At 50.4% G+C, this 14,795-nt stretch overlaps 1 long non-coding RNA gene across 1 annotated transcript; it reads left to right on the forward strand.

The window, feature by feature from the left end:
• Positions 1–5,275: 5,275 nt before the first annotated feature.
• Positions 5,276–12,921, forward strand: LOC120641624. The gene is made up of 2 exons (XR_005662339.1): positions 5,276–5,830; positions 12,612–12,921. It is a non-coding gene; the product is annotated as an uncharacterized LOC120641624 (long non-coding RNA).
• Positions 12,922–14,795: the final 1,874 nt, after the last annotated feature.

Raw genomic sequence — 14,795 nt, forward strand, 5'->3', positions numbered from 1 at the left:
AGGAAAAGAGGGCTACACAACACACGCCGGATTCGCAGTCAAAACTTACCAGAGAAATGTACCCCGGCTCCGGGCACATCTTGATCCTCCAAAGATCCTCGAGATTTTGGGGGAACTCCGTCACCACATTCCTTGACCTCCGGGCGGCGGTGGTGCGGGAGAGCAGCTTGTTCGACGTCCTCGAGCCCTCCACCTGGCTCCCGGGGGTGAGCTCGAAAATCGGCAGGGCCCTTTCCACGAGAGGGATAACCCTCTGCCGGTGGAAGTTCGCGATGACGGCCGCTGCCGTCAGCCCCTTCTTCGCCAAACGCACCAGCGCGTCGGTGAGGCCCTCGAGCTTGGCTTGTTGCGCTGGGGGCGACACCCCCAGTCCCACTTTGGCGGTCGCTCCCGGAGAACTTTGTTAGTAAACATCGGGAGCGCGCCCCTGAAGTTCCGAAGGTAGAACCACCCTCGACTCCACCCGGCGTTGTTCGTCGTCATCTTGCTCGAGATGTAAAAGTTCTTCCAGGTCGGGCGGATGTGGAGCGTCAGGCCACCGGCACGCGCGAACCGCCTCGGCTGGCCCCGCGCGTTCTCGACGAAGAGTACGCAGTGGAACAGATGGATCCAGAGGTCCCAGTGGGCTTCGATGCCGAGGTACCCCTTGCAGACGGCGACGAAGACCGCCTTCTGCGAGATGGAGTTGGGGCTGAAGTTGTGCAGCTCCACTCCGTAGTACTCGCACAAGGCCCTCATGAACCTGCTGACGGGGACGCCGAAGCCTTGCTCGTGGAGGCGCACGAAGCTCACGACGTAGCCTTGCGGGGGCTTCGGCTCGGTCTTGTCCGGGTGCGGGGAATTCCACGCCGGCGCCCCCGAGTCGGGGTTCCGCGGCAGCCGCCGATCGGCGACCAGCTGCTCCAGAACCGCCACGGTGGCGGAGGACTTCCCCCACGGCAGAGGCTCCTGGATGTCCGACATGTCTTCGATTCGAGGGGGAATGTGGGAGTGAAGGCTCTGGGATGGCTAAGGTGCTTTTTCTCACTTTCTCTCTCTCTCTCTCCTTCCTCTTCCTCCTTCCGCTCTTGGCTGCGGGCTCAGGATGAAGGGGAGGCGGAGAAGGCGAAGCAGAATGAAGGCAAATGGCCAGGTGAGCCCAAACACCCCCTTTTCTCTTCATTTTTATTCACCATGACGGGCGCAGCCGCAACCGCGGCACAAATCTACCGCATTGAATGCGGTAGATTTCGCTATTGCTGACGGCTGGGCCCCACGACCGCGGAGTCTCCCACGCGCGCACGCAGCAATAACTGCGGCACGGTAACCGGCGGGTGCAGCGCGACTGTTGCGCTATCCCATCCGTCAGCCGCCGCCCACGCCGATTTGTCTGCCCGAGGCTGTCGCCTGAAAAGGCGCGCCCGCACCGCACCGTACAAATTGGGCCACGTCGCCCACTACCAGCGGAGGACCCACACGCGTGACTCACGACTCTGCGTTGTTTTCGAATCAAGACGGAATATTCCTTCAGGGGTCCCTTTACCCTCGAAGGAATCGCATTTCGAGGCCTTACTAATCAGGGGTTCGAAGCCTGGTCTTTCAGAGGTTCGACAGGCGCCCCAGATCACCAGAGTCAGGGACTGCAGGGATGGGCCGTACAAGCCACCCTCGAACGCGGAGTTCGAGACATCCCACGCAGTGTTCAAGGCCAGCCGAGGGTGCCTAGAAGGGGGATCCCATCGAGGGAGAGCATCGAGCCCTCGGACCCTATCGAATGGGTCCGAGCCCCGCCTAGCGAACCTTCGCGAGCGCTTTTATGTGACGTGTCTATGGACCACGAGCCGACCCCTATCGAACGGGGCACGGACGCCCGCTTGAACAACCCGCTAAAAGCTCACTGAAGCAGCCATAGCTCGCGGCCCGGGCATGGGTAGCATGGTGCGCTTCACCCCTCCTCCCTGCGGAAAGGCGACGAGGGTCGTAATCGAAGTCGAGGGTTCCCCTGAACGCCTTCACATGGGCCTGGGCTCGGGGGCTCCTCGCACACCACGGTTCAAACCGCACCCTCAAATAAGTTGACAACCGTCAATTGTGAAGCTCCACGTGTCTAACCAAACCCTTCGCTGTTGACGTGCGCTCTCCTGATGGTTCTGCTGAACGCCGGGCCGCTGTACCAGCACTAAGAGTGCCGAGGCCGGCTGAAAGAGTGCCGATGCCGGCTGAAAAAGACGCTGGACGGCCACCCTAGAAAAGCTACCCAGTGGGACAACGTTTATAGCCCTTGGACGAGCACAAACTCTCCTCCAAGGCCTCGGGGGCTACACCCACGGGTGCGCTGACGCGCCCCCGCAGAGGAAACTTCACACATGTTCGAGGGTCGTAACTCTTTGTACGCCCCTATACCCTCGGTAATCCTCCCCGTAGAGGAGAAAGGGGACTTTATTGCTCAATGCAAATAAAGATTACAAAGGGTTACCGGCGCGAAGCCATCGAAAGATACAAACATGTTGCCACCTACGTGGCAATTTTCCCTGTCTTGGGGAGGAGCGAGCGACAAAGAAAGGCACCGAGCCCCTAGCTGACACAATAGCGAGGCTGCTAGGGATGCGAGGAGCATCCCCCAGGCCGCACGGGTCCAGCAGGAGGCTCTCCTCGCAAGCCTTCTCCTAGCGTCTCCTCCACCAAAGACCACGCGGGGGGTTGAGCTGGCGGACAGCGCCCTCCGCACCGTCTCCCCGAGAGCAACCTTGTCGCCGGGGAGGACGATGCGAAAAACAGCCGCCAGACCTGGCGCCAGCGCCATGGTCAGGCGTCTCCATCCCCCTTCAGGCTAGGGGACATCGCAGGAGCAGGACCCCACGGGCCCAATGCTCTTCTGCTGATCCCACTTAAGCTGAGGGATGGAGCGCACGCCCACTCCGGTCTTCCCCCACCGCTCGCAAGCATTCTTCTAGCGCCGAAAGTCTAAAAAGGCCAGGCCGCCCCATACGGGGGCCGGTCACAAAAGGGCAAAGTAAACATTACAAGATTTAGACGATGCTGAAAGAAAGATCTAGGAGGTTGGAGAAGAAAGGGAACCCCACGACCCCCTATTTATAGCTGCGCCGGGCGCAAAGCTTCAAGCTTGGCGAAGAGCGGAGGCTTGTATCGCCCGTGACGACGCGGCACTCCACGAGCAAAGGATGTCCTCGGTCACCGCGCCGAGACATGACTGAACGAAATAAAGCGGAGCTGAGCCCCTGGACGCTAAGCGGTGCAGCGTCGGCTCTGGCCGGCTGCCCTCGAACGGCGCGCCGCAAAGCAACCAGGAACGCCGGGGCCAAGGCCCTACGTGCGGGATAGCGCGATGAAAGCACCAGCTGCCAAGCAGCGGGTGCCACCGTCGCCCTGGCCCCCCTCAGCGAGCGGACACATCTTGTCCTTCAAACAAACAAATAAAAAGGCGCGCGCCTCGAAGTACTCCTCCCACAGGCGTACTACCCCGACCGGTGAGTTGTCACATCCGCCGGGCTGGCGTTCAGGCGCGTCTGGCGGGTGCGCGGCATTGACCGATCACGTCAAAAGGGAAAATCGCCGAATCACCCTTTGGCCGAATCCCCTGACTCGACCAAAGCCTCGGGGGCTACTGTCGGGTACCACGATTAGGGACACCCTAATCGGGGTACTAAGATCGCTTTAAAATGCAAACACATATTAAGACAACTGGGCCCACAAAGGCCCACGGCCTCCTTCCAATCTGAAAGAAAGGAAAGGACTCAAAGGAGCCCAGCGTGCGGCCCATTCACATCCCCTCGAACCCGCGGAACGATCTCCGCCTCGCTCGAGGGTTTCCTCTCGGGCCCGCCGGACAATCCCCGCCTCGCTCGAGGGTAGCGGATCTATCATCGAGCGGGTGACTCATCTCCGCCTCGCTCGAGGGTAGCGAATCTACCCTCGAGCGGGTAAGCCATCTCCGCCTCGCTCGAAGCCACCCCTCGGCACAAGGGACAAACAGCCCCGCCGCCCAACCACTCGTCGTACGAAGGCATTAAAGGCTAGCCACTCCGCCACGGCGCCCAGGACAGACGGCGTCAGGCTGCCACTCCCACAGTGGATGTGACCGGGGTCCCATCCGCTGACTTCGGTCACCGCTCCGCCATCCCGGAGGCTGTAGCGGCACTGTGGGACATGCGACGCGAGACAAGACAGGCTCGACACTGCTCCCGTTACTGTTCTGCCGACACCGACCATCCGAACTCGCCTCCCACTGGGGAAGGGGTCCGGCGACGTCACGTGTCCTTCCAAGAGGAGCGCTCAGCACGCATGGGCGGAGCCCTGGACCCCCCCCTTTGAGGAGTCCGGGACCTCCACGCGTCCCCCGGACCTCCTAGTGTGCACGCCCGCACTCCGACCAGGGGGTCCGGGGCCGCCGCGCGCCCCACTGCCGCTGGTGCATGCAGGACCCTAGTCCGCAGGGCCCACCGAACGCCACCGCGCCGTATATAGAAGACCATACATTAGCGATGCGCGCCGCCTGCAGTGACACTGCAGGACGACCGGCGCGATCTTCGCAGGACCAAGGACGATATCCAGGACAACTGCGATGTGCGCCGCCTTCCCACAGTGTACTTCCTACAGTGTCTGACCACTATACCCCACGATTCAGGGGAAAACGACGACTTCCACGCCCCACTCATGTGCACCGCCCCTCCTTGTAACTATAAAAGGAGGAGGCGGGCTTCCTTTAGCGCTCTCTGGTTTTTCTCTCACTCTGAGGACGCTCAGACGCCTCCCGACGTGATCCGTCATCACTTACGCTCCGGCACCCCTATTCGCCACGTTCAACCCCTCTTCTAGCAGAGACTTGGGAGCTTCCCTCTCTCTTGCCTCGCTTGTATCCCCTACTACAAGCACTCCGGGTGCAAGATAATACAGTGCCCTCGCACACCCCCTTTGCTAGACGTACGACCCCGCGGCCGGAACCAGGATAAACCGTGCGTTACTGTGTTGACTCTTGCATTATCATCTGGGACGAGGAAACACGCAGCATTTACTCGTTGGGATCCGGGCCCCCGGGTCGGGACACCGACAGTGGACCTAAGTGACACCTGGGGATAAATTCGAGGGCCACTGGTGTATTTAACTCTTATAGTTTCCCTAGGAATCTGTCACTTTCCTCGGGGTGAATCTTAGACCGTCCACAGTGGAAGGAGGAAATGAAGGAGCAAATACACTGTTTGACACCGTAGATGCACTGTTTGGCACTGTAGACAAAGAGGGCGTGGGAAACGAGGAGGGAGCAAATTTACCACCATGGAACGCAATTGTCCTGGTGGCATATATCCCTAGGAAAGTTTATAAAACCGTAGGGAACCATGGCAGCAAAAAAATTTCCTGCTGGCCGCCACTACTCTGCCGCTCGGGGGATTCAACATTTTTGCCCGGTCTCTATTTATTTTACGCAAACATCTCTCCTCTCACTCACTCTCCTGTTGCTGGCTCTCCTCTCTCTCTACTCAGATCCAGTGAAGCATGGGCGGAACGGCGACCAATGCGGCGTCGGTGGAGCTCTGGCGAGCTAGCGCAGCGACTATGCTTTCGGTGGAGCAGCGCGGGGACAAGCTCCGGCAAGCGAGGCGCGCAGCAGTCAATCTAGGCAGAGAGAAGTGTGGCACGCGGGGGCGAAGGGCGATGCATCCTGGTGGCAGCAACGAGCTCACACGGCGGCGGCGGCGTGCCTGCAGGTGGTGGGAAGCGACGATTGCTGCTCGGACGAGCGAGCGGTCGATTTCCGGCCGAGCGAGCTGCAGCACGCGCATCCCGACTCCAGCATGCATAGAGGAGAGCAAAGTCGTCCAATGGTTTGCCTAATGTATTACAATGCAAGTCTTGGAAGTTAACCCATTGATGTTTTCCTAGTAGGAGGTGTTGGAGTAATGGGCTTGGCCCATTACTTCTAAAGCATTAAAAGAATTTAAAGCCCACTATTAATGCTAGGGAATCAATGCTTAATTCCGTACCGGGAATTGAGGAGGATCTCAACCGACTTAAAAGGTGGACTTCGTGTACACCACTTGTGAAGCCGGTAAGAGGAGAACGGTGAACCACATGCGCGCGCTCGCTCGCCTCGCCGGGCCGTGGCCGTGGCCGTGGCCGAGGCGAGGCGAGGCGAGGCGAGGCGGTGCGGTGCGCGTGCGCGTGCGCGGCCGGACGTGACGTGCACGTGCCGGTGCGGTGCAGTGCGACGTGATGTGCTGAGATGAGAAGGATGTTTTGCAGTAAAGAGTATTAAAACAGAGGGTTAATGTCGTCACTAATGACCGGACATTGAAGGCTCTTTACGACGTCCAGGTTTGTTGAACCTGAGGCACATTAACTGCCGCTCATCAAAGCCATTCATGACGTCCAGGTTCGTTGAACCTGAGGCATATCGTGCCTATATAAACCAGCACCCCTCTCCTCTCATCCTCACTCATCTCAAGCACTCATCCAGGTACTCCTCTTCAGGAGACCTCTCCTCTTCTCCCTCAGCTGCTTTCTGCCTTCCCCACCGCTAGCACTGCGCGCACAGGTCTAGCGAGAGCAGGGCCTCTGGAACCTCTGCTCGCTGAAGGTCCTGCACGGAACGCGGGCAATTAGGTTTTTGGGGAGCGTCTTGACGCGACTGCTTGCTCCCTGAACGACTCCTTCGTCTACTTCCCGGCGTAACCGCTCGTGCGAACGACTACTTTGTCTACTTCCCGGCGTAACCGTTCGTGGGACTGCTCCTGCATCGACATAGTTCGGCTACTTCGAGCAAGACCAGTCGAATAACATGTCTATTCCAGCTGGTAACGGCGCAACCGGTGCCTCCGGCACTGGTCCCGCCTTGGGGTACTTACTAAACCTACTCTGGTTTAATTCTTTGTTCATGCTTTTTAGTGAGAATAACATGAACACATGCACATATCTTGTACACACATTATCACTCATCTATATCATGAAATTGATATTAATATTTGGAATTAAAATATACCGAAAATTGCCTAGATATCTAACAATCCAAAAACCTAATTGTGTTACTAGGCTTTCGGGATCTAGCTTTGCTGCATCAATCAAACCACCACCTTTTGATGGTTCAAATTACAAACGTTGGCAAGAGCGGCTTATACTGTGGTTAACACTATCGAGAGTGATCCATGTGAAAGAGGGTAAGCCTGAACAATTCTCTCCAGAGGAAGGGAGTGCGTTCGATGAGGCTGATATCCTCTTTCGAGGCTTGATCATTAGTGTTCTCGGTGATAACCTGGTGGATTCTTATATCCGGCTGCCAACTGGCAAAGCATTGTGGGATGCTCTTGAGGCTCAATATGGAGTATCTGACGCCGGGAGTGAGTTGTATATCATGGAGCAGTTCCTTGAGTACAGGATGGTCGAAGACCGTTCTGTAGTGGAACAGGCTCATGAAATACATACTCTGGCAAAAGATCTCAAAGATTGCAGCAACGAGTCCCAATGTGTGTTACCCAATAAGTTTGTGGCCGGAGGTATAATCTCTAAGCTGCCACCTTCTTGGAGGGACTTTGCTACTTCTCTAAAACACAAGAGACAGGAGTTCACAATAGATGGACTCATAGGGACTCTTGATGTTGAGGAGAAGGCGAGAGCAAAGGATATACGTGGGAAAGGAGTTGTTGGTGCTTCAAGTGCCAATCTTGTTCAGAAGAACAACTCCCACAAGAACAAGAAAAAGCCACCGCAGAACCAACCAAAGACTAAGAAGACAACCACTTTTAAGAAGAAAAAGAAGACGGGAGCTTGCTATGTGTGCGCTAGTACGGATCACTTTGCTGCAAAGTGTCCGAACCGCAAAGGCAACGACTCCGCCAACATGGTTATTAGCGAGCCTGGAGGAACTTCGGGGTACGGTAATTTATTACCTACTGTTCTTTCAGTCTTTGGTTCACCCGAGTGGTGGGTTGACACTGGTGCTAATATTCATGTTTGTGTTGATGCTTCTTTGTTCTCTTCTTACCAGACCGGCGGGACTTCCTCCTTGCTGATGGGGAACGGATCACATGCGCGTGTTCTTGGTGTTGGTACGGTAAATCTGAAGTTTACTTCGGGGAAGACCGTGCAGCTGAAGAACGTGCAGCATGTCCCCACCATCAAGAAGAATTTAGTCAGCGGCTCTCTACTGTGTAGAGATGGTTTCAAATTAGTCTTTGAGTCCAATAAATGTATCTTGTCTAAGTTTGGTACTTTTGTTGGAAAAGGTTATGAAAGCGGAGGCTTGTTCCGTCTTTCTTTGTCAGATGTTTGTAATAAAATTGCATACAATGTTATTAACGTTGATGAAACAAATGTTTGGCATTCGAGGCTTTGTCACGTTAATTTTGGTTGTATGATGCGCTTAGCTAATTTGAGCTTAATTCCAAAGTTCACTTTTGTCAAAAATTCTAAGTGTCATGTATGTGTTGAATCAAAACAAACTCGTAAGCCTCATAAGACCGCGGAGGCAAGGAGCTTGGCACCCTTAGAATTAATTCATTCCGATTTGTGCGAAATGAATGGAGTGTTGACAAAAGGTGGTAAAAAATATTTCATGACTTTGATTGATGATAGTACTAGATTTTGTTACATCTATTTGTTGAAGTCAAAAGATGAAGCTTTACACTACTTTAAAATCTATAAAGCTGAAGTAGAAAACCAACTTGAGAGAAAGATCAAAAGAATTAGGTCAGATCGTGGTGGCGAGTATTTCTCAAATTTATTTACTTTATTCTGCGAGGAACATGGTATTATTCATGAAAGAACGCCTCCCTATTCACCTCAGTCAAATGGGGTTGCCGAAAGAAAGAACCGCACTCTAACGGATTTGGTTAACGCCATGTTAGATACAGCGGGACTTTCCAAGGAATGGTGGGGTGAGGCTATATTGACTGCATGTCATGTCCTAAACCATGTTCCTACAAAGAATAAAGAGATAACTCCATTCGAGGAATTGGAGAAGAAAAGGCCAACACTGTCATACTTACGTACATGGGGTTGTTTGGCAAAAGTGAGTGTGCCAATAACCAAGAAACGTAAGCTTGGACCTAAAACTGTGGATTGTATCTTTCTAGGTTATGCTATTCACAGTGTTGGATATAGATTTTTAATAGTGAAATCTGGAGTACCTGACATGCATGTTGGTACTATAATGGAGTCCAGAGATGCTACATTTTTTGAAAATATTTTTCCCATGAGAGATGAAACAAGTTCATCTAGGCAAGAGTTCATCGAGGATGATGGCTCTGCTAAGCCGATAGAACACAATGAACATACACTTGTAGAAAATCCTGAGGAGGATAACAATGATGCTCCGAGAAAGAGCAAGAGACAAAGGACTGTAAAGTCTTTTGGTGATGATTTCATTGTATACCTCATAGATGATACACCCAGAACCATTGAAGAGGCATATTCATCTCCTGATGCTGACTATTGGAAGGAAGCAGTAAGGAGTGAGATGGATTCTATTATGTCTAATGGAACCTGGGAGGTCGTTGAACGTCCTTATGGATGTAAACCGGTTGGATGCAAGTGGGTGTTCAAGAAAAAGCTTAGGCCAGATGGTACTATTGAAAAGTACAAGGCTAGGCTTGTGGCCAAGGGTTATACCCAAAAAGAAGGAGAAGATTTCTTTGACACTTATTCACCAGTTGTCCGATTGACCACAATTCGAGTGTTACTTTCCCTGGCAGCCTCTTATGGTCTTCTCGTTCATCAGATGGACGTTAAGACGGCTTTCCTCAATGGAGAGCTAGAAGAGGAGATCTATATGGATCAGCCGGATGGGTTTGTATCAAAGGGTCAAGAAGGAATGGTTTGTAAGTTGTTAAAATCTTTATATAGTCTCAAGCAAGCGCCTAAGCAGTGGCATGAAAAGTTTGATAGAACTTTGACCTCTGCCGGCTTTGTTGTGAACAAAGCTGACAGATGTGTGTACTATCGCTATGGTGGGGCTGAAGGAGTGATTTTGTGCTTGTATGTGGATGACATACTGATCTTTGGCACTAGCCTTAATGTGATTAAGGAAGTCAAAGAGTTTTTATCTCAAAATTTTGAGATGAAGGATCTGGGAGAAGCTGATGTTATCCTTAATATAAAACTGGTAAAAGAGATCAATGGTGGGGTGATTCTTACACAGTCTCACTATGTGGAGAAGGTGTTAAGTCGCTTTGGTTATAGCGACTATAAACCTGTCTCAACACCATATGATGCCAGTTTAATTCTTAGAAAGAACAAAAGGATAATGAGAGATCAGCTGAGATATTCTCAGATCATTGGTTCATTAATGTATCTAGCGAGCGCTACAAGACCTGACATCTCGTTTGCTGTAAGCAAACTGAGCCGGTTTGTTTCAAACCCGGGAGATGATCATTGGAAGGCTCTTGAAAGAGTAATGCGCTATCTGAAGGGGACAATGAACTATGGAATTCACTACACCGGGTACCCAAGGGTACTAGAAGGTTATAGTGATTCAAATTGGATTTCTGATGCTGATGAGATAAAGGCCACAAGTGGATATGTGTTTACACTTGGTGGTGGAGCTGTTTCCTGGAAGTCTTGCAAGCAGACCATCTTAACGAGGTCAACTATGGAAGCAGAACTCACAGCATTAGATACCGCCACTGTTGAGGCTGAGTGGCTTCGTGAGCTCCTTATGGACTTGCCGATAGTTGAAAAACCGTTACCGGCAATCCTAATGAACTGTGACAATCAAACGGTAATTGTCAAGGTGAATAGTTCAAATGATAACATGAAGTCATCTAGACATGTGAAAAGGCGGTTGAAATCTGTCAGAAAATTGAGAAACTCCGAAGTTATAGCCCTGGACTATGTTCAGACGGCTAAAAATCTGGCAGATCAGTTTACAAAGGGTCTTTCACGAAATATGATAGACAATGCATCTATGGAATTGGGCTTGAGACCCACGTGAGTCATTCTATAGTGGAAACCTGTCCTATGTGATCGGAGATCCCGTGAATTAGGATGGTGAAACAAACTAAAGTCTGACTGTGAGAAGAGAACCTTTGTGAAAAGGGCTCATTCCGTGTATAAGGTGCATTTCTCTTCTAATCTGTATGGCAGGTTGGTCTATACCTTAATGTGTGCCAGGTGGTTTCTTTTAAACAAATGAGTTGTTTTCTTGAAACAAAGATGTTGTCCTACAAAACATCTGAAAGGAACACACCTATATGAGTTTGACCACTGGTCATGGTCTATGAGAATTGGGTATTCTCTAGAAACTCATGAAGGGTCTGGAGTATGACTTATAAGCTCCAAACCGCGGGGATGCTTTTGCAGCCTAGTACCAGTGTAGGGCTCTGGTCAAACTTGTTTGCACAAAACTGGCAATTCAAGGCATAGTCCATTGCACAGTTGTGAATAAGTGTAGCTTTTGTCCTAGATGGAAGTTCAACTTAACAGTCTCTGTCGAATACTGGTATATCAATGAGGGAATGAGGGTATTTCTAGTGTGGCTTGAATTTCTTGGTGGGGATTATTGGAGTTCTAAAGCATTAAAAGAATTTAAAGCCCACTATTAATGCTAGGGAATCAATGCTTAATTCCGTACCGGGAATTGAGAAGGATCTCAACCGACTTAAAAGGTGGACTTCGTGTACACCACTTGTGAAGCCGGTAAGAGGAGAACGGTGAACCACATGCGCGCGCTCGCTCGCCTCGCCGGGCCGTGGCCGTGGCCGAGGCGAGGCGAGGCGAGGCGGTGCGGTGCGCGTGCGCGTGCGCGGCCGGACGTGACGTGCAGGTGCCGGTGCGGTGCAGTGCGACGTGATGTGCTGAGATGAGAAGGATGTTTTGCAGTAAAGAGTATTAAAACAGAGGGTTAATGTCGTCACTAATGACCGGACATTGAAGGCTCTTTACGACGTCCAGGTTCGTTGAACCTGAGGCACATTAACTGCCGCTCATCAAAGCCATTCATGACGTCCAGGTTCGTTGAACCTGAGGCATATCGTGCCTATATAAACCAGCACCCTCTCCTCTCATCCTCACTCATCTCAAGCACTCATCCAGGTACTCCTCTTCAGGAGACCTCTCCTCTTCTCCCTCAGCTGCTTTCTGCCTTCCCCACCGCTAGCACTGCGCGCACAGGTCTAGCGAGAGCAGGGCCTCCGGAACCTCTGCTCGCTGAAGGTCCTGCACGGGACGCGGGCAATTAGGTTTTTGGGGAGCGTCTTGACGCGACTGCTCGCTCCCTGAATGACTCCTTCGTCTACTTCTCGGCGTAACCGCTCGTGCGAACGACTACTTTGTCTACTTTCCGGCGTAACCGTTCGTGGGACTGCACTGCGAACATCTTCCTGCATCGACATAGTTCGGCTACTTCGAGCAAGACCAGTCGAATAGCATGTCTATTCCAGCTGGTAACGGCGCAACCGGTGCCTCCGGCACTGGTCCCGCCTTGGGGTACTTACTAAACCTACTCTGGTTTAATTCTTTGTTCATGCTTATTAGTGAGAATAACATGAACACATGCACATATCTTGTACACACATTATCACTCATCTATATCATGAAATTGATATTAATATTTGGAATTAAAATATATCGAAAATTGCCTAGATATCTAACAGGAGGCCACTGATTTGATTTCCTTTTTTTGTCAGATGATATGGAGAAGCACTGCAGAGTCGACGAGCTGGACGGTGGCATGCAAGCTAAGGATGCAGCATACTCAAAGAGCATCCAGGCGAACGGAGCTCATGCGGCAGCGGCACCGAGTCCAGCAAGAAGTTGCGGCATGGAGGGGTTGCTTTTTTCTTTCTTTCTTTTTCTTATCACCTTGATCCTCCTGATCTGTAGACCTCATGGTGTTTGAACTCGTGGACTTGTTGATGGTGGCTGTAATTTTAGACCTGCTGCAAGCAGCTAATATGAGTAATATCAATATGTTGGTGGATATTAGCTAAAATGAAATACCATTTTGCATATTGTTCGTGCTATGTGATATAAATATAATTCAAATTTGGATTTATATTTCAAATTTGAATTCAAAAAACTCATTCAAATTCAAGCATGGCGCAATATTTTAAATGCTTGTTGCTGCTTCTATGGGTTCCCTAGGAAAGTGCAAACCTAGGGAAATAATCTTTACATGTAGGATATGCTCCTATGTCAAATAGTTCCCTAGAAGTCTGATTTCCTAGGGAAAGTTTCTTTCCCTGGCTATGTTTAGATCCGTAAAATGGTGGTAAAAAGAGTCACATCGGACATTGTAGCACACTGTAACACTTTTCATTTATTTGTGGTAATTGTTGTTCTATCATGACCTAACTAAGCTCAAAAGATTCGTCTCGTCGTGTACATCAAAACTATACAATTAGTTTTTTTTTATTTACCTACATTTAATGCTCCATGCATAAGGCAAAAGATTTGATGTGATAGGTGAATAGTGAAATTTGGAGAGATAAATTTTAGAACTAAACACAACTCCTATGATTTTGGTCAGCAAGCGTAGGGCAATATTCCTTTCCCGTCAAATTTGGCCCTACGAATCTTTCCCCGTGAAAATTCCTAGGGAAACTGTTTCCCTACGGTTTTCTCACCTTTCCCTAGGATCTGGAGTTGTAGGTAAACTTGCCGTTTCCAGTAGTGTTTGACGTCTCCATGGTCGACTTCCTGCAAGGGATGTACTCGGGGATAACCTGGCTGGTGGAGTCTGATGATCAGCTCTTCCTGGTCTGCGTCTGCTTTGTCGGCTTTGACGCGGGTAGCATTGGTGCCATCAATGCGTATCGGATGGATTTCTCTGCGGAAGCCTGGTGCAGGGTGCACGACATTGGGGATGCTGTGATCCTCTTGGAGAATACGAACATGGCAGCATCCTGCCCAGCAAGTCCCCTAGGGCTCAAAGCGAATCAGATCTACTTCATGAATAACTTCGTGGCAGATGATGCGGATCTGTGCATCTTTGACATAGAATGGGAGATGAAGGAGATTACTCGGGTCCACCAACGTGATGATTTGCTTATCTACCGCAAACCTTTCTGGGTTCTACCACCTTATATTACTAGTTGAATATTCATTCTATTTTGTTGCGGGGAAAAAGATATATAGTTATCTCTTTTCTTTATTACATATTAGCTAGAAGAAACGGTCCCTGCCTTGTGCATCACTAGAATGTTTTGAGATGAAAGATTATATATATGAACAAAAAACATTAGCTATTCTTTACCTACAAAAACTAATAGTAAAATTATGTCTTTGACTTTTTCTTAATTGGAGTAAACTTTTTCCCTATAGGATATAGGAGTAGATTCTGCAGTTTTAATTTAGTGTAGTCTCTTCTCCTCTCCCCCTCTTCTGTCAAAGTTCCCCTCTTGGAACTTTCCTTTATAATTACCCACAATGTAAACTGTTTCCTTTGGCAACAAAGTTCAGGGAACCCCCGGCCGGGTTGCCATAGTTTTTCTCAAAACAAAAAAAGAAACGTTTCGGAGATAGTTTTCTTCTCATTTGTTGACTAGAGAGGGAGTAAATTAGCCGTATATATGCTACTGAAAACGGAATGAATTGGCACATGAGCACAAACGCGGTCCGTTGGTGGAAAAGAGGACAAAGGGAGAACCAATCAAGATCCGGATAAAACCTAATAATACAATAAAGAATTTTGAAAACCACTATAGTCGCCCGTCTAATAGAACGAATCCATCAAATCATTGATGAAAAATCGGTGAGGGGGAACCAGTATGAGGGCATTCAAGCAAGCAGCATACCAGAGTTGAAAAATACAGGACAATTGAATTCTAGCCGCCACAGAAAATAAAAGGAAAAAGTCTATATCACCCCAT

The sequence above is a fragment of the Panicum virgatum genome, chromosome 7K (genome assembly GCF_016808335.1).
Source record: "Panicum virgatum strain AP13 chromosome 7K, P.virgatum_v5, whole genome shotgun sequence".
NCBI lineage: Eukaryota > Viridiplantae > Streptophyta > Magnoliopsida > Poales > Poaceae > Panicum > Panicum virgatum.